The sequence below is a fragment of the Anomaloglossus baeobatrachus genome, chromosome 5, assembly GCF_048569485.1.
Source record: "Anomaloglossus baeobatrachus isolate aAnoBae1 chromosome 5, aAnoBae1.hap1, whole genome shotgun sequence".
In the NCBI taxonomy this organism is placed as follows: domain Eukaryota; kingdom Metazoa; phylum Chordata; class Amphibia; order Anura; family Aromobatidae; genus Anomaloglossus; species Anomaloglossus baeobatrachus.
This window is the reverse complement of record NC_134357.1, coordinates 286,825,909-286,840,815: the sequence shown is the minus strand read 5'-3', so window position 1 is coordinate 286,840,815 and position 14,907 is coordinate 286,825,909. Positions and strand designations below refer to the sequence as shown.

General features: G+C 41.2%; 26 non-coding genes across 26 annotated transcripts; all 26 read right to left on the bottom strand.

Annotated features, from left to right (window-relative positions):
* Window positions 1-421: 421 nt before the first annotated feature.
* Window positions 422-503, bottom strand: TRNAL-UAG (transfer RNA leucine (anticodon UAG)). Its single transcript has one exon. It is a non-coding gene; the product is annotated as a tRNA-Leu (tRNA).
* A 485-nt stretch (window positions 504-988) lies between these two features.
* Window positions 989-1,070, bottom strand: TRNAL-AAG (transfer RNA leucine (anticodon AAG)). Its single transcript has one exon. It is a non-coding gene; the product is annotated as a tRNA-Leu (tRNA).
* A 445-nt stretch (window positions 1,071-1,515) lies between these two features.
* TRNAL-UAG (transfer RNA leucine (anticodon UAG)) lies at window positions 1,516-1,597 on the bottom strand. Its single transcript has one exon. It is a non-coding gene; the product is annotated as a tRNA-Leu (tRNA).
* Window positions 1,598-2,082: 485 nt separating this feature from the next.
* Window positions 2,083-2,164, bottom strand: TRNAL-AAG (transfer RNA leucine (anticodon AAG)). The gene has a single exon. It is a non-coding gene; the product is annotated as a tRNA-Leu (tRNA).
* Window positions 2,165-2,609: 445 nt separating this feature from the next.
* Window positions 2,610-2,691, bottom strand: TRNAL-UAG (transfer RNA leucine (anticodon UAG)). Its single transcript has one exon. It is a non-coding gene; the product is annotated as a tRNA-Leu (tRNA).
* A 485-nt stretch (window positions 2,692-3,176) lies between these two features.
* TRNAL-AAG (transfer RNA leucine (anticodon AAG)) lies at window positions 3,177-3,258 on the bottom strand. Its single transcript has one exon. It is a non-coding gene; the product is annotated as a tRNA-Leu (tRNA).
* Window positions 3,259-3,703: 445 nt separating this feature from the next.
* On the bottom strand, window positions 3,704-3,785 carry TRNAL-UAG (transfer RNA leucine (anticodon UAG)). Its single transcript has one exon. It is a non-coding gene; the product is annotated as a tRNA-Leu (tRNA).
* A 485-nt stretch (window positions 3,786-4,270) lies between these two features.
* Window positions 4,271-4,352, bottom strand: TRNAL-AAG (transfer RNA leucine (anticodon AAG)). The gene has a single exon. It is a non-coding gene; the product is annotated as a tRNA-Leu (tRNA).
* Window positions 4,353-4,797: 445 nt separating this feature from the next.
* On the bottom strand, window positions 4,798-4,879 carry TRNAL-UAG (transfer RNA leucine (anticodon UAG)). The gene has a single exon. It is a non-coding gene; the product is annotated as a tRNA-Leu (tRNA).
* A 485-nt stretch (window positions 4,880-5,364) lies between these two features.
* TRNAL-AAG (transfer RNA leucine (anticodon AAG)) lies at window positions 5,365-5,446 on the bottom strand. Its single transcript has one exon. It is a non-coding gene; the product is annotated as a tRNA-Leu (tRNA).
* A 445-nt stretch (window positions 5,447-5,891) lies between these two features.
* On the bottom strand, window positions 5,892-5,973 carry TRNAL-UAG (transfer RNA leucine (anticodon UAG)). The gene has a single exon. It is a non-coding gene; the product is annotated as a tRNA-Leu (tRNA).
* A 485-nt stretch (window positions 5,974-6,458) lies between these two features.
* Window positions 6,459-6,540, bottom strand: TRNAL-AAG (transfer RNA leucine (anticodon AAG)). Its single transcript has one exon. It is a non-coding gene; the product is annotated as a tRNA-Leu (tRNA).
* Window positions 6,541-6,985: 445 nt separating this feature from the next.
* TRNAL-UAG (transfer RNA leucine (anticodon UAG)) lies at window positions 6,986-7,067 on the bottom strand. Its single transcript has one exon. It is a non-coding gene; the product is annotated as a tRNA-Leu (tRNA).
* Window positions 7,068-8,079: 1,012 nt separating this feature from the next.
* Window positions 8,080-8,161, bottom strand: TRNAL-UAG (transfer RNA leucine (anticodon UAG)). The gene has a single exon. It is a non-coding gene; the product is annotated as a tRNA-Leu (tRNA).
* A 485-nt stretch (window positions 8,162-8,646) lies between these two features.
* Window positions 8,647-8,728, bottom strand: TRNAL-AAG (transfer RNA leucine (anticodon AAG)). Its single transcript has one exon. It is a non-coding gene; the product is annotated as a tRNA-Leu (tRNA).
* Window positions 8,729-9,173: 445 nt separating this feature from the next.
* TRNAL-UAG (transfer RNA leucine (anticodon UAG)) lies at window positions 9,174-9,255 on the bottom strand. Its single transcript has one exon. It is a non-coding gene; the product is annotated as a tRNA-Leu (tRNA).
* Window positions 9,256-9,740: 485 nt separating this feature from the next.
* On the bottom strand, window positions 9,741-9,822 carry TRNAL-AAG (transfer RNA leucine (anticodon AAG)). Its single transcript has one exon. It is a non-coding gene; the product is annotated as a tRNA-Leu (tRNA).
* A 445-nt stretch (window positions 9,823-10,267) lies between these two features.
* TRNAL-UAG (transfer RNA leucine (anticodon UAG)) lies at window positions 10,268-10,349 on the bottom strand. Its single transcript has one exon. It is a non-coding gene; the product is annotated as a tRNA-Leu (tRNA).
* Window positions 10,350-10,834: 485 nt separating this feature from the next.
* TRNAL-AAG (transfer RNA leucine (anticodon AAG)) lies at window positions 10,835-10,916 on the bottom strand. Its single transcript has one exon. It is a non-coding gene; the product is annotated as a tRNA-Leu (tRNA).
* A 445-nt stretch (window positions 10,917-11,361) lies between these two features.
* Window positions 11,362-11,443, bottom strand: TRNAL-UAG (transfer RNA leucine (anticodon UAG)). Its single transcript has one exon. It is a non-coding gene; the product is annotated as a tRNA-Leu (tRNA).
* Window positions 11,444-11,928: 485 nt separating this feature from the next.
* TRNAL-AAG (transfer RNA leucine (anticodon AAG)) lies at window positions 11,929-12,010 on the bottom strand. The gene has a single exon. It is a non-coding gene; the product is annotated as a tRNA-Leu (tRNA).
* Window positions 12,011-12,455: 445 nt separating this feature from the next.
* Window positions 12,456-12,537, bottom strand: TRNAL-UAG (transfer RNA leucine (anticodon UAG)). The gene has a single exon. It is a non-coding gene; the product is annotated as a tRNA-Leu (tRNA).
* Window positions 12,538-13,022: 485 nt separating this feature from the next.
* TRNAL-AAG (transfer RNA leucine (anticodon AAG)) lies at window positions 13,023-13,104 on the bottom strand. The gene has a single exon. It is a non-coding gene; the product is annotated as a tRNA-Leu (tRNA).
* Window positions 13,105-13,549: 445 nt separating this feature from the next.
* TRNAL-UAG (transfer RNA leucine (anticodon UAG)) lies at window positions 13,550-13,631 on the bottom strand. Its single transcript has one exon. It is a non-coding gene; the product is annotated as a tRNA-Leu (tRNA).
* A 485-nt stretch (window positions 13,632-14,116) lies between these two features.
* On the bottom strand, window positions 14,117-14,198 carry TRNAL-AAG (transfer RNA leucine (anticodon AAG)). Its single transcript has one exon. It is a non-coding gene; the product is annotated as a tRNA-Leu (tRNA).
* A 445-nt stretch (window positions 14,199-14,643) lies between these two features.
* On the bottom strand, window positions 14,644-14,725 carry TRNAL-UAG (transfer RNA leucine (anticodon UAG)). Its single transcript has one exon. It is a non-coding gene; the product is annotated as a tRNA-Leu (tRNA).
* Window positions 14,726-14,907: the final 182 nt, after the last annotated feature.

Genomic DNA, 14,907 nt, shown 5'->3' with positions numbered 1-14,907 from the left:
TTGGAGTAAGGCAAGTATAGCTGATTTCATTTTAAAGTAGTGTATGTGTGGTAATGGGCATATCACTCTCCAAAAAGACAAAGCAATAATTCTGAGAATTGTCTTTTCCTAAACATCAAAATATACAAGTATCATATGAAAAGATTAAAGGATAAGCTCAGTAAAAAGTAAGCAAATCATTACGCTACATGAGATAAGAATTTGAAAACCTCCGAGGTAGTAAGAGTGGCACCAGCGGGATTCAAACCCACACACCCAAAGAGACTGCAACCTTAAACCAGCACATCTAGACCCCACGAACCATGTTGCTGCAAATGCTTCCTCGATTCCATACTGACACAGTCAAGGTATTTCTGAAAACTCACTGATTTACCTAATTTGCTAATCGTCACAAGATTGTTCTTTGCCCAACACTAAAAGCTGGCAGCAGTGGGATTTGAACCCACGCCTCCAAAGAGACTGGAGCCTAAATCCAGCGCCTTAGACCGCTCGGCCATGCTACCTGGGTGAAAAGCGATAAAATGTCCTTGGAGTAAGGGAAGTATAGCTGATTTTATTTTAAAGTAGTGTATGTGTGCTAACGGGCATATCTCTCTCCAACAGGACAAAGCAATAATTCTGAGAATTGTCTTTTCCTAAACATCAAAATGTACAAGTATCATATGAAAAGATTAAAGGATAAGCTCATTTAAAAGTAAGCAAATCATTAAGCTACATGAGATAAGAATTTGAAAACCTCAGAGGTAGTGGAGGTGGCAGCAGAGGGATTCAAGCCCACACACCCAAAGAGACTGCAGCCTTAATCCAGCACATCTAGACTCCACGACCATGACACTGCAAATGCTTGCTCCATTAAATAGCAAAACTGTTCAGGTATTTCTGAAAACTCACTGATTTACCTAATTTGATCATCATCACAAGATTGTTCTTTGCACAACCCAATCTACTATTAAATTCGACTTTTCATGAACTTCCTGACTGCAAAAGCTGGCAGCAGTGGGATTTGAACCCACGCCTCCAAAGAGACTGGAGCCTTAATCCAGCGCCTTAGACCGCTCGGCCATGCTACCTGGATGACAGCCGTGTCAACTTCCTTGGAGTAAGGCAAGTATAGCTGATTTCATTTTAAAGTAGTGTATGTGTGGTAATGGGCATATCACTCTCCAAAAAGACAAAGCAATAATTCTGAGAATTGTCTTTTCCTAAACATCAAAATATACAAGTATCATATGAAAAGATTAAAGGATAAGCTCAGTAAAAAGTAAGCAAATCATTACGCTACATGAGATAAGAATTTGAAAACCTCCGAGGTAGTAAGAGTGGCACCAGCGGGATTCAAACCCACACACCCAAAGAGACTGCAACCTTAAACCAGCACATCTAGACCCCACGAACCATGTTGCTGCAAATGCTTCCTCGATTCCATACTGACACAGTCCAGGTATTTCTGAAAACTCACTGATTTACCTAATTTGCTAATCGTCACAAGATTGTTCTTTGCCCAACACTAAAAGCTGGCAGCAGTGGGATTTGAACCCACGCCTCCAAAGAGACTGGAGCCTAAATCCAGCGCCTTAGACCGCTCGGCCATGCTACCTGGGTGAAAAGCGATAAAATGTCCTTGGAGTAAGGGAAGTATAGCTGATTTTATTTTAAAGTAGTGTATGTGTGCTAACGGGCATATCTCTCTCCAACAGGACAAAGCAATAATTCTGAGAATTGTCTTTTCCTAAACATCAAAATGTACAAGTATCATATGAAAAGATTAAAGGATAAGCTCATTTAAAAGTAAGCAAATCATTAAGCTACATGAGATAAGAATTTGAAAACCTCAGAGGTAGTGGAGGTGGCAGCAGAGGGATTCAAGCCCACACACCCAAAGAGACTGCAGCCTTAATCCAGCACATCTAGACTCCACGACCATGACACTGCAAATGCTTGCTCCATTAAATAGCAAAACTGTTCAGGTATTTCTGAAAACTCACTGATTTACCTAATTTGATCATCATCACAAGATTGTTCTTTGCACAACCCAATCTACTATTAAATTCGACTTTTCATGAACTTCCTGACTGCAAAAGCTGGCAGCAGTGGGATTTGAACCCACGCCTCCAAAGAGACTGGAGCCTTAATCCAGCGCCTTAGACCGCTCGGCCATGCTACCTGGATGACAGCCGTGTCAACTTCCTTGGAGTAAGGCAAGTATAGCTGATTTCATTTTAAAGTAGTGTATGTGTGGTAATGGGCATATCACTCTCCAAAAAGACAAAGCAATAATTCTGAGAATTGTCTTTTCCTAAACATCAAAATATACAAGTATCATATGAAAAGATTAAAGGATAAGCTCAGTAAAAAGTAAGCAAATCATTACGCTACATGAGATAAGAATTCGAAAACCTCCGAGGTAGTAAGAGTGGCACCAGCGGGATTCAAACCCACACACCCAAAGAGACTGCAACCTTAAACCAGCACATCTAGACCCCACGAACCATGTTGCTGCAAATGCTTCCTCGATTCCATACTGACACAGTCAAGGTATTTCTGAAAACTCACTGATTTACCTAATTTGCTAATCGTCACAAGATTGTTCTTTGCCCAACACTAAAAGCTGGCAGCAGTGGGATTTGAACCCACGCCTCCAAAGAGACTGGAGCCTAAATCCAGCGCCTTAGACCGCTCGGCCATGCTACCTGGGTGAAAAGCGATAAAATGTCCTTGGAGTAAGGGAAGTATAGCTGATTTTATTTTAAAGTAGTGTATGTGTGCTAACGGGCATATCTCTCTCCAACAGGACAAAGCAATAATTCTGAGAATTGTCTTTTCCTAAACATCAAAATGTACAAGTATCATATGAAAAGATTAAAGGATAAGCTCATTTAAAAGTAAGCAAATCATTAAGCTACATGAGATAAGAATTTGAAAACCTCAGAGGTAGTGGAGGTGGCAGCAGAGGGATTCAAGCCCACACACCCAAAGAGACTGCAGCCTTAATCCAGCACATCTAGACTCCACGACCATGACACTGCAAATGCTTGCTCCATTAAATAGCAAAACTGTTCAGGTATTTCTGAAAACTCACTGATTTACCTAATTTGATCATCATCACAAGATTGTTCTTTGCACAACCCAATCTACTATTAAATTCGACTTTTCATGAACTTCCTGACTGCAAAAGCTGGCAGCAGTGGGATTTGAACCCACGCCTCCAAAGAGACTGGAGCCTTAATCCAGCGCCTTAGACCGCTCGGCCATGCTACCTGGATGACAGCCGTGTCAACTTCCTTGGAGTAAGGCAAGTATAGCTGATTTCATTTTAAAGTAGTGTATGTGTGGTAATGGGCATATCACTCTCCAAAAAGACAAAGCAATAATTCTGAGAATTGTCTTTTCCTAAACATCAAAATATACAAGTATCATATGAAAAGATTAAAGGATAAGCTCAGTAAAAAGTAAGCAAATCATTACGCTACATGAGATAAGAATTTGAAAACCTCCGAGGTAGTAAGAGTGGCACCAGCGGGATTCAAACCCACACACCCAAAGAGACTGCAACCTTAAACCAGCACATCTAGACCCCACGAACCATGTTGCTGCAAATGCTTCCTCGATTCCATACTGACACAGTCAAGGTATTTCTGAAAACTCACTGATTTACCTAATTTGCTAATCGTCACAAGATTGTTCTTTGCCCAACACTAAAAGCTGGCAGCAGTGGGATTTGAACCCACGCCTCCAAAGAGACTGGAGCCTAAATCCAGCGCCTTAGACCGCTCGGCCATGCTACCTGGGTGAAAAGCGATAAAATGTCCTTGGAGTAAGGGAAGTATAGCTGATTTTATTTTAAAGTAGTGTATGTGTGCTAACGGGCATATCTCTCTCCAACAGGACAAAGCAATAATTCTGAGAATTGTCTTTTCCTAAACATCAAAATGTACAAGTATCATATGAAAAGATTAAAGGATAAGCTCATTTAAAAGTAAGCAAATCATTAAGCTACATGAGATAAGAATTTGAAAACCTCAGAGGTAGTGGAGGTGGCAGCAGAGGGATTCAAGCCCACACACCCAAAGAGACTGCAGCCTTAATCCAGCACATCTAGACTCCACGACCATGACACTGCAAATGCTTGCTCCATTAAATAGCAAAACTGTTCAGGTATTTCTGAAAACTCACTGATTTACCTAATTTGATCATCATCACAAGATTGTTCTTTGCACAACCCAATCTACTATTAAATTCGACTTTTCATGAACTTCCTGACTGCAAAAGCTGGCAGCAGTGGGATTTGAACCCACGCCTCCAAAGAGACTGGAGCCTTAATCCAGCGCCTTAGACCGCTCGGCCATGCTACCTGGATGACAGCCGTGTCAACTTCCTTGGAGTAAGGCAAGTATAGCTGATTTCATTTTAAAGTAGTGTATGTGTGGTAATGGGCATATCACTCTCCAAAAAGACAAAGCAATAATTCTGAGAATTGTCTTTTCCTAAACATCAAAATATACAAGTATCATATGAAAAGATTAAAGGATAAGCTCAGTAAAAAGTAAGCAAATCATTACGCTACATGAGATAAGAATTCGAAAACCTCCGAGGTAGTAAGAGTGGCACCAGCGGGATTCAAACCCACACACCCAAAGAGACTGCAACCTTAAACCAGCACATCTAGACCCCACGAACCATGTTGCTGCAAATGCTTCCTCGATTCCATACTGACACAGTCCAGGTATTTCTGAAAACTCACTGATTTACCTAATTTGCTAATCGTCACAAGATTGTTCTTTGCCCAACACTAAAAGCTGGCAGCAGTGGGATTTGAACCCACGCCTCCAAAGAGACTGGAGCCTAAATCCAGCGCCTTAGACCGCTCGGCCATGCTACCTGGGTGAAAAGCGATAAAATGTCCTTGGAGTAAGGGAAGTATAGCTGATTTTATTTTAAAGTAGTGTATGTGTGCTAACGGGCATATCTCTCTCCAACAGGACAAAGCAATAATTCTGAGAATTGTCTTTTCCTAAACATCAAAATGTACAAGTATCATATGAAAAGATTAAAGGATAAGCTCATTTAAAAGTAAGCAAATCATTAAGCTACATGAGATAAGAATTTGAAAACCTCAGAGGTAGTGGAGGTGGCAGCAGAGGGATTCAAGCCCACACACCCAAAGAGACTGCAGCCTTAATCCAGCACATCTAGACTCCACGACCATGACACTGCAAATGCTTGCTCCATTAAATAGCAAAACTGTTCAGGTATTTCTGAAAACTCACTGATTTACCTAATTTGATCATCATCACAAGATTGTTCTTTGCACAACCCAATCTACTATTAAATTCGACTTTTCATGAACTTCCTGACTGCAAAAGCTGGCAGCAGTGGGATTTGAACCCACGCCTCCAAAGAGACTGGAGCCTTAATCCAGCGCCTTAGACCGCTCGGCCATGCTACCTGGATGACAGCCGTGTCAACTTCCTTGGAGTAAGGCAAGTATAGCTGATTTCATTTTAAAGTAGTGTATGTGTGGTAATGGGCATATCACTCTCCAAAAAGACAAAGCAATAATTCTGAGAATTGTCTTTTCCTAAACATCAAAATATACAAGTATCATATGAAAAGATTAAAGGATAAGCTCAGTAAAAAGTAAGCAAATCATTACGCTACATGAGATAAGAATTTGAAAACCTCCGAGGTAGTAAGAGTGGCACCAGCGGGATTCAAACCCACACACCCAAAGAGACTGCAACCTTAAACCAGCACATCTAGACCCCACGAACCATGTTGCTGCAAATGCTTCCTCGATTCCATACTGACACAGTCAAGGTATTTCTGAAAACTCACTGATTTACCTAATTTGCTAATCGTCACAAGATTGTTCTTTGCCCAACACTAAAAGCTGGCAGCAGTGGGATTTGAACCCACGCCTCCAAAGAGACTGGAGCCTAAATCCAGCGCCTTAGACCGCTCGGCCATGCTACCTGGGTGAAAAGCGATAAAATGTCCTTGGAGTAAGGGAAGTATAGCTGATTTTATTTTAAAGTAGTGTATGTGTGCTAACGGGCATATCTCTCTCCAACAGGACAAAGCAATAATTCTGAGAATTGTCTTTTCCTAAACATCAAAATGTACAAGTATCATATGAAAAGATTAAAGGATAAGCTCATTTAAAAGTAAGCAAATCATTAAGCTACATGAGATAAGAATTTGAAAACCTCAGAGGTAGTGGAGGTGGCAGCAGAGGGATTCAAGCCCACACACCCAAAGAGACTGCAGCCTTAATCCAGCACATCTAGACTCCACGACCATGACACTGCAAATGCTTGCTCCATTAAATAGCAAAACTGTTCAGGTATTTCTGAAAACTCACTGATTTACCTAATTTGATCATCATCACAAGATTGTTCTTTGCACAACCCAATCTACTATTAAATTCGACTTTTCATGAACTTCCTGACTGCAAAAGCTGGCAGCAGTGGGATTTGAACCCACGCCTCCAAAGAGACTGGAGCCTTAATCCAGCGCCTTAGACCGCTCGGCCATGCTACCTGGATGACAGCCGTGTCAACTTCCTTGGAGTAAGGCAAGTATAGCTGATTTCATTTTAAAGTAGTGTATGTGTGGTAATGGGCATATCACTCTCCAAAAAGACAAAGCAATAATTCTGAGAATTGTCTTTTCCTAAACATCAAAATATACAAGTATCATATGAAAAGATTAAAGGATAAGCTCAGTAAAAAGTAAGCAAATCATTACGCTACATGAGATAAGAATTTGAAAACCTCCGAGGTAGTAAGAGTGGCACCAGCGGGATTCAAACCCACACACCCAAAGAGACTGCAACCTTAAACCAGCACATCTAGACCCCACGAACCATGTTGCTGCAAATGCTTCCTCGATTCCATACTGACACAGTCCAGGTATTTCTGAAAACTCACTGATTTACCTAATTTGCTAATCGTCACAAGATTGTTCTTTGCCCAACACTAAAAGCTGGCAGCAGTGGGATTTGAACCCACGCCTCCAAAGAGACTGGAGCCTAAATCCAGCGCCTTAGACCGCTCGGCCATGCTACCTGGGTGAAAAGCGATAAAATGTCCTTGGAGTAAGGGAAGTATAGCTGATTTTATTTTAAAGTAGTGTATGTGTGCTAACGGGCATATCTCTCTCCAACAGGACAAAGCAATAATTCTGAGAATTGTCTTTTCCTAAACATCAAAATGTACAAGTATCATATGAAAAGATTAAAGGATAAGCTCATTTAAAAGTAAGCAAATCATTAAGCTACATGAGATAAGAATTTGAAAACCTCAGAGGTAGTGGAGGTGGCAGCAGAGGGATTCAAGCCCACACACCCAAAGAGACTGCAGCCTTAATCCAGCACATCTAGACTCCACGACCATGACACTGCAAATGCTTGCTCCATTAAATAGCAAAACTGTTCAGGTATTTCTGAAAACTCACTGATTTACCTAATTTGATCATCATCACAAGATTGTTCTTTGCACAACCCAATCTACTATTAAATTCGACTTTTCATGAACTTCCTGACTGCAAAAGCTGGCAGCAGTGGGATTTGAACCCACGCCTCCAAAGACACTGGAGCCTTAATCCAGCGCCTTAGACCGCTCGGCCATGCTACCTGGATGACAGCCGTGTCAACTTCCTTGGAGTAAGGCAAGTATAGCTGATTTCATTTTAAAGTAGTGTATGTGTGGTAATGGGCATATCACTCTCCAAAAAGACAAAGCAATAATTCTGAGAATTGTCTTTTCCTAAACATCAAAATATACAAGTATCATATGAAAAGATTAAAGGATAAGCTCAGTAAAAAGTAAGCAAATCATTACGCTACATGAGATAAGAATTTGAAAACCTCCGAGGTAGTAAGAGTGGCACCAGCGGGATTCAAACCCACACACCCAAAGAGACTGCAACCTTAAACCAGCACATCTAGACCCCACGAACCATGTTGCTGCAAATGCTTCCTCGATTCCATACTGACACAGTCCAGGTATTTCTGAAAACTCACTGATTTACCTAATTTGCTAATCGTCACAAGATTGTTCTTTGCCCAACACTAAAAGCTGGCAGCAGTGGGATTTGAACCCACGCCTCCAAAGAGACTGGAGCCTAAATCCAGCGCCTTAGACCGCTCGGCCATGCTACCTGGGTGAAAAGCGATAAAATGTCCTTGGAGTAAGGGAAGTATAGCTGATTTTATTTTAAAGTAGTGTATGTGTGCTAACGGGCATATCTCTCTCCAACAGGACAAAGCAATAATTCTGAGAATTGTCTTTTCCTAAACATCAAAATGTACAAGTATCATATGAAAAGATTAAAGGATAAGCTCATTTAAAAGTAAGCAAATCATTAAGCTACATGAGATAAGAATTTGAAAACCTCAGAGGTAGTGGAGGTGGCAGCAGAGGGATTCAAGCCCACACACCCAAAGAGACTGCAGCCTTAATCCAGCACATCTAGACTCCACGACCATGACACTGCAAATGCTTGCTCCATTAAATAGCAAAACTGTTCAGGTATTTCTGAAAACTCACTGATTTACCTAATTTGATCATCATCACAAGATTGTTCTTTGCACAACCCAATCTACTATTAAATTCGACTTTTCATGAACTTCCTGACTGCAAAAGCTGGCAGCAGTGGGATTTGAACCCACGCCTCCAAAGAGACTGGAGCCTTAATCCAGCGCCTTAGACCGCTCGGCCATGCTACCTGGATGACAGCCGTGTCAACTTCCTTGGAGTAAGGCAAGTATAGCTGATTTCATTTTAAAGTAGTGTATGTGTGGTAATGGGCATATCACTCTCCAAAAAGACAAAGCAATAATTCTGAGAATTGTCTTTTCCTAAACATCAAAATATACAAGTATCATATGAAAAGATTAAAGGATAAGCTCAGTAAAAAGTAAGCAAATCATTACGCTACATGAGATAAGAATTTGAAAACCTCCGAGGTAGTAAGAGTGGCACCAGCGGGATTCAAACCCACACACCCAAAGAGACTGCAACCTTAAACCAGCACATCTAGACCCCACGAACCATGTTGCTGCAAATGCTTCCTCGATTCCATACTGACACAGTCCAGGTATTTCTGAAAACTCACTGATTTACCTAATTTGCTAATCGTCACAAGATTGTTCTTTGCCCAACACTAAAAGCTGGCAGCAGTGGGATTTGAACCCACGCCTCCAAAGAGACTGGAGCCTAAATCCAGCGCCTTAGACCGCTCGGCCATGCTACCTGGGTGAAAAGCGATAAAATGTCCTTGGAGTAAGGGAAGTATAGCTGATTTTATTTTAAAGTAGTGTATGTGTGCTAACGGGCATATCTCTCTCCAACAGGACAAAGCAATAATTCTGAGAATTGTCTTTTCCTAAACATCAAAATGTACAAGTATCATATGAAAAGATTAAAGGATAAGCTCATTTAAAAGTAAGCAAATCATTAAGCTACATGAGATAAGAATTTGAAAACCTCAGAGGTAGTGGAGGTGGCAGCAGAGGGATTCAAGCCCACACACCCAAAGAGACTGCAGCCTTAATCCAGCACATCTAGACTCCACGACCATGACACTGCAAATGCTTGCTCCATTAAATAGCAAAACTGTTCAGGTATTTCTGAAAACTCACTGATTTACCTAATTTGATCATCATCACAAGATTGTTCTTTGCACAACCCAATCTACTATTAAATTCGACTTTTCATGAACTTCCTGACTGCAAAAGCTGGCAGCAGTGGGATTTGAACCCACGCCTCCAAAGAGACTGGAGCCTTAATCCAGCGCCTTAGACCGCTCGGCCATGCTACCTGGATGACAGCCGTGTCAACTTCCTTGGAGTAAGGCAAGTATAGCTGATTTCATTTTAAAGTAGTGTATGTGTGGTAATGGGCATATCACTCTCCAAAAAGACAAAGCAATAATTCTGAGAATTGTCTTTTCCTAAACATCAAAATATACAAGTATCATATGAAAAGATTAAAGGATAAGCTCAGTAAAAAGTAAGCAAATCATTACGCTACATGAGATAAGAATTCGAAAACCTCCGAGGTAGTAAGAGTGGCACCAGCGGGATTCAAACCCACACACCCAAAGAGACTGCAACCTTAAACCAGCACATCTAGACCCCACGAACCATGTTGCTGCAAATGCTTCCTCGATTCCATACTGACACAGTCAAGGTATTTCTGAAAACTCACTGATTTACCTAATTTGCTAATCGTCACAAGATTGTTCTTTGCCCAACACTAAAAGCTGGCAGCAGTGGGATTTGAACCCACGCCTCCAAAGAGACTGGAGCCTAAATCCAGCGCCTTAGACCGCTCGGCCATGCTACCTGGGTGAAAAGCGATAAAATGTCCTTGGAGTAAGGGAAGTATAGCTGATTTTATTTTAAAGTAGTGTATGTGTGCTAACGGGCATATCTCTCTCCAACAGGACAAAGCAATAATTCTGAGAATTGTCTTTTCCTAAACATCAAAATGTACAAGTATCATATGAAAAGATTAAAGGATAAGCTCATTTAAAAGTAAGCAAATCATTAAGCTACATGAGATAAGAATTTGAAAACCTCAGAGGTAGTGGAGGTGGCAGCAGAGGGATTCAAGCCCACACACCCAAAGAGACTGCAGCCTTAATCCAGCACATCTAGACTCCACGACCATGACACTGCAAATGCTTGCTCCATTAAATAGCAAAACTGTTCAGGTATTTCTGAAAACTCACTGATTTACCTAATTTGATCATCATCACAAGATTGTTCTTTGCACAACCCAATCTACTATTAAATTCGACTTTTCATGAACTTCCTGACTGCAAAAGCTGGCAGCAGTGGGATTTGAACCCACGCCTCCAAAGAGACTGGAGCCTTAATCCAGCGCCTTAGACCGCTCGGCCATGCTACCTGGATGACAGCCGTGTCAACTTCCTTGGAGTAAGGCAAGTATAGCTGATTTCATTTTAAAGTAGTGTATGTGTGGTAATGGGCATATCACTCTCCAAAAAGACAAAGCAATAATTCTGAGAATTGTCTTTTCCTAAACATCAAAATATACAAGTATCATATGAAAAGATTAAAGGATAAGCTCAGTAAAAAGTAAGCAAATCATTACGCTACATGAGATAAGAATTTGAAAACCTCCGAGGTAGTAAGAGTGGCACCAGCGGGATTCAAACCCACACACCCAAAGAGACTGCAACCTTAAACCAGCACATCTAGACCCCACGAACCATGTTGCTGCAAATGCTTCCTCGATTCCATACTGACACAGTCAAGGTATTTCTGAAAACTCACTGATTTACCTAATTTGCTAATCGTCACAAGATTGTTCTTTGCCCAACACTAAAAGCTGGCAGCAGTGGGATTTGAACCCACGCCTCCAAAGAGACTGGAGCCTAAATCCAGCGCCTTAGACCGCTCGGCCATGCTACCTGGGTGAAAAGCGATAAAATGTCCTTGGAGTAAGGGAAGTATAGCTGATTTTATTTTAAAGTAGTGTATGTGTGCTAACGGGCATATCTCTCTCCAACAGGACAAAGCAATAATTCTGAGAATTGTCTTTTCCTAAACATCAAAATGTACAAGTATCATATGAAAAGATTAAAGGATAAGCTCATTTAAAAGTAAGCAAATCATTAAGCTACATGAGATAAGAATTTGAAAACCTCAGAGGTAGTGGAGGTGGCAGCAGAGGGATTCAAGCCCACACACCCAAAGAGACTGCAGCCTTAATCCAGCACATCTAGACTCCACGACCATGACACTGCAAATGCTTGCTCCATTAAATAGCAAAACTGTTCAGGTATTTCTGAAAACTCACTGATTTACCTAATTTGATCATCATCACAAGATTGTTCTTTGCACAACCCAATCTACTATTAAATTCGACTTTTCATGAACTTCCTGACTGCAAAAGCTGGCAGCAGTGGGATTTGAACCCACGCCTCCAAAGAGACTGGAGCCTTAATCCAGCGCCTTAGACCGCTCGGCCATGCTACCTGGATGACAGCCGTGTCAACTTCCTTGGAGTAAGGCAAGTATAGCTGATTTCATTTTAAAGTAGTGTATGTGTGGTAATGGGCATATCACTCTCCAAAAAGACAAAGCAATAATTCTGAGAATTGTCTTTTCCTAAACATCAAAATATACAAGTATCATATGAAAAGATTAAAGGATAAGCTCAGTAAAAAGTAAGCAAATCATTACGCTACATGAGATAAGAATTCGAAAACCTCCGAGGTAGTAAGAGTGGCACCAGCGGGATTCAAACCCACACACCCAAAGAGACTGCAACCTTAAACCAGCACATCTAGACCCCACGAACCATGTTGCTGCAAATGCTTCCTCGATTCCATACTGACACAGTCCAGGTATTTCTGAAAACTCACTGATTTACCTAATTTGCTAATCGTCACAAGATTGTTCTTTGCCCAACACTAAAAGCTGGCAGCAGTGGGATTTGAACCCACGCCTCCAAAGAGACTGGAGCCTAAATCCAGCGCCTTAGACCGCTCGGCCATGCTACCTGGGTGAAAAGCGATAAAATGTCCTTGGAGTAAGGGAAGTATAGCTGATTTTATTTTAAAGTAGTGTATGTGTGCTAACGGGCATATCTCTCTCCAACAGGACAAAGCAATAATTCTGAGAATTGTCTTTTCCTAAACATCAAAATGTACAAGTATCATATGAAAAGATTAAAGGATAAGCTCATTTAAAAGTAAGCAAATCATTAAGCTACATGAGATAAGAATTTGAAAACCTCAGAGGTAGTGGAGGTGGCAGCAGAGGGATTCAAGCCCACACACCCAAAGAGACTGCAGCCTTAATCCAGCACATCTAGACTCCACGACCATGACACTGCAAATGCTTGCTCCATTAAATAGCAAAACTGTTCAGGTATTTCTGAAAACTCACTGATTTACCTAATTTGATCATCATCACAAGATTGTTCTTTGCACAACCCAATCTACTATTAAATTCGACTTTTCATGAACTTCCTGACTGCAAAAGCTGGCAGCAGTGGGATTTGAACCCACGCCTCCAAAGAGACTGGAGCCTTAATCCAGCGCCTTAGACCGCTCGGCCATGCTACCTGGATGACAGCCGTGTCAACTTCCTTGGAGTAAGGCAAGTATAGCTGATTTCATTTTAAAGTAGTGTATGTGTGGTAATGGGCATATCACTCTCCAAAAAGACAAAGCAATAATTCTGAGAATTGTCTTTTCCTAAACATCAAAATATACAAGTATCATATGAAAAGATTAAAGGATAAGCTCAGTAAAAAGTAAGCAAATCATTACGCTACATGAGATAAGAATTTGAAAACCTCCGAGGTAGTAAGAGTGGCACCAGCGGGATTCAAACCCACACACCCAAAGAGACTGCAACCTTAAACCAGCACATCTAGACCCCACGAACCATGTTGCTGCAAATGCTTCCTCGATTCCATACTGACACAGTCAAGGTATTTCTGAAAACTCACTGATTTACCTAATTTGCTAATCGTCACAAGATTGTTCTTTGCCCAACACTAAAAGCTGGCAGCAGTGGGATTTGAACCCACGCCTCCAAAGAGACTGGAGCCTAAATCCAGCGCCTTAGACCGCTCGGCCATGCTACCTGGGTGAAAAGCGATAAAATGTCCTTGGAGTAAGGGAAGTATAGCTGATTTTATTTTAAAGTAGTGTATGTGTGCTAACGGGCATATCTCTCTCCAACAGGACAAAGCAATAATTCTGAGAATTGTCTTTTCCTAAACATCAAAATGTACAAGTATCATATGAAAAGATTAAAGGATAAGCTCATTTAAAAGTAAGCAAATCATTAAGCTACATGAGATAAGAATTTGAAAACCTCAGAGGTAGTGGAGGTGGCAGCAGAGGGATTCAAGCCCACACACCCAAAGAGACTGCAGCCTTAATCCAGCACATCTAGACTCCACGACCATGACACTGCAAATGCTTGCTCCATTAAATAGCAAAACTGTTCAGGTATTTCTGAAAACTCACTGATTTACCTAATTTGATCATCATCACAAGATTGTTCTTTGCACAACCCAATCTACTATTAAATTCGACTTTTCATGAACTTCCTGACTGCAAAAGCTGGCAGCAGTGGGATTTGAACCCACGCCTCCAAAGAGACTGGAGCCTTAATCCAGCGCCTTAGACCGCTCGGCCATGCTACCTGGATGACAGCCGTGTCAACTTCCTTGGAGTAAGGCAAGTATAGCTGATTTCATTTTAAAGTAGTGTATGTGTGGTAATGGGCATATCACTCTCCAAAAAGACAAAGCAATAATTCTGAGAATTGTCTTTTCCTAAACATCAAAATATACAAGTATCATATGAAAAGATTAAAGGATAAGCTCAGTAAAAAGTAAGCAAATCATTACGCTACATGAGATAAGAATTTGAAAACCTCCGAGGTAGTAAGAGTGGCACCAGCGGGATTCAAACCCACACACCCAAAGAGACTGCAACCTTAAACCAGCACATCTAGACCCCACGAACCATGTTGCTGCAAATGCTTCCTCGATTCCATACTGACACAGTCCAGGTATTTCTGAAAACTCACTGATTTACCTAATTTGCTAATCGTCACAAGATTGTTCTTTGCCCAACACTAAAAGCTGGCAGCAGTGGGATTTGAACCCACGCCTCCAAAGAGACTGGAGCCTAAATCCAGCGCCTTAGACCGCTCGGCCATGCTACCTGGGTGAAAAGCGATAAAATGTCCTTGGAGTAAGGGAAGTATAGCTGATTTTATTTTAAAGTAGTGTATGTGTGCTAACGGGCATATCTCTCTCCAACAGGACAAAGCAATAATTCTGAGAATTGTCTTTTCCTAAACATCAAAATGTACAAGTATCATATGAAAAGATTAAAGGATAAGCT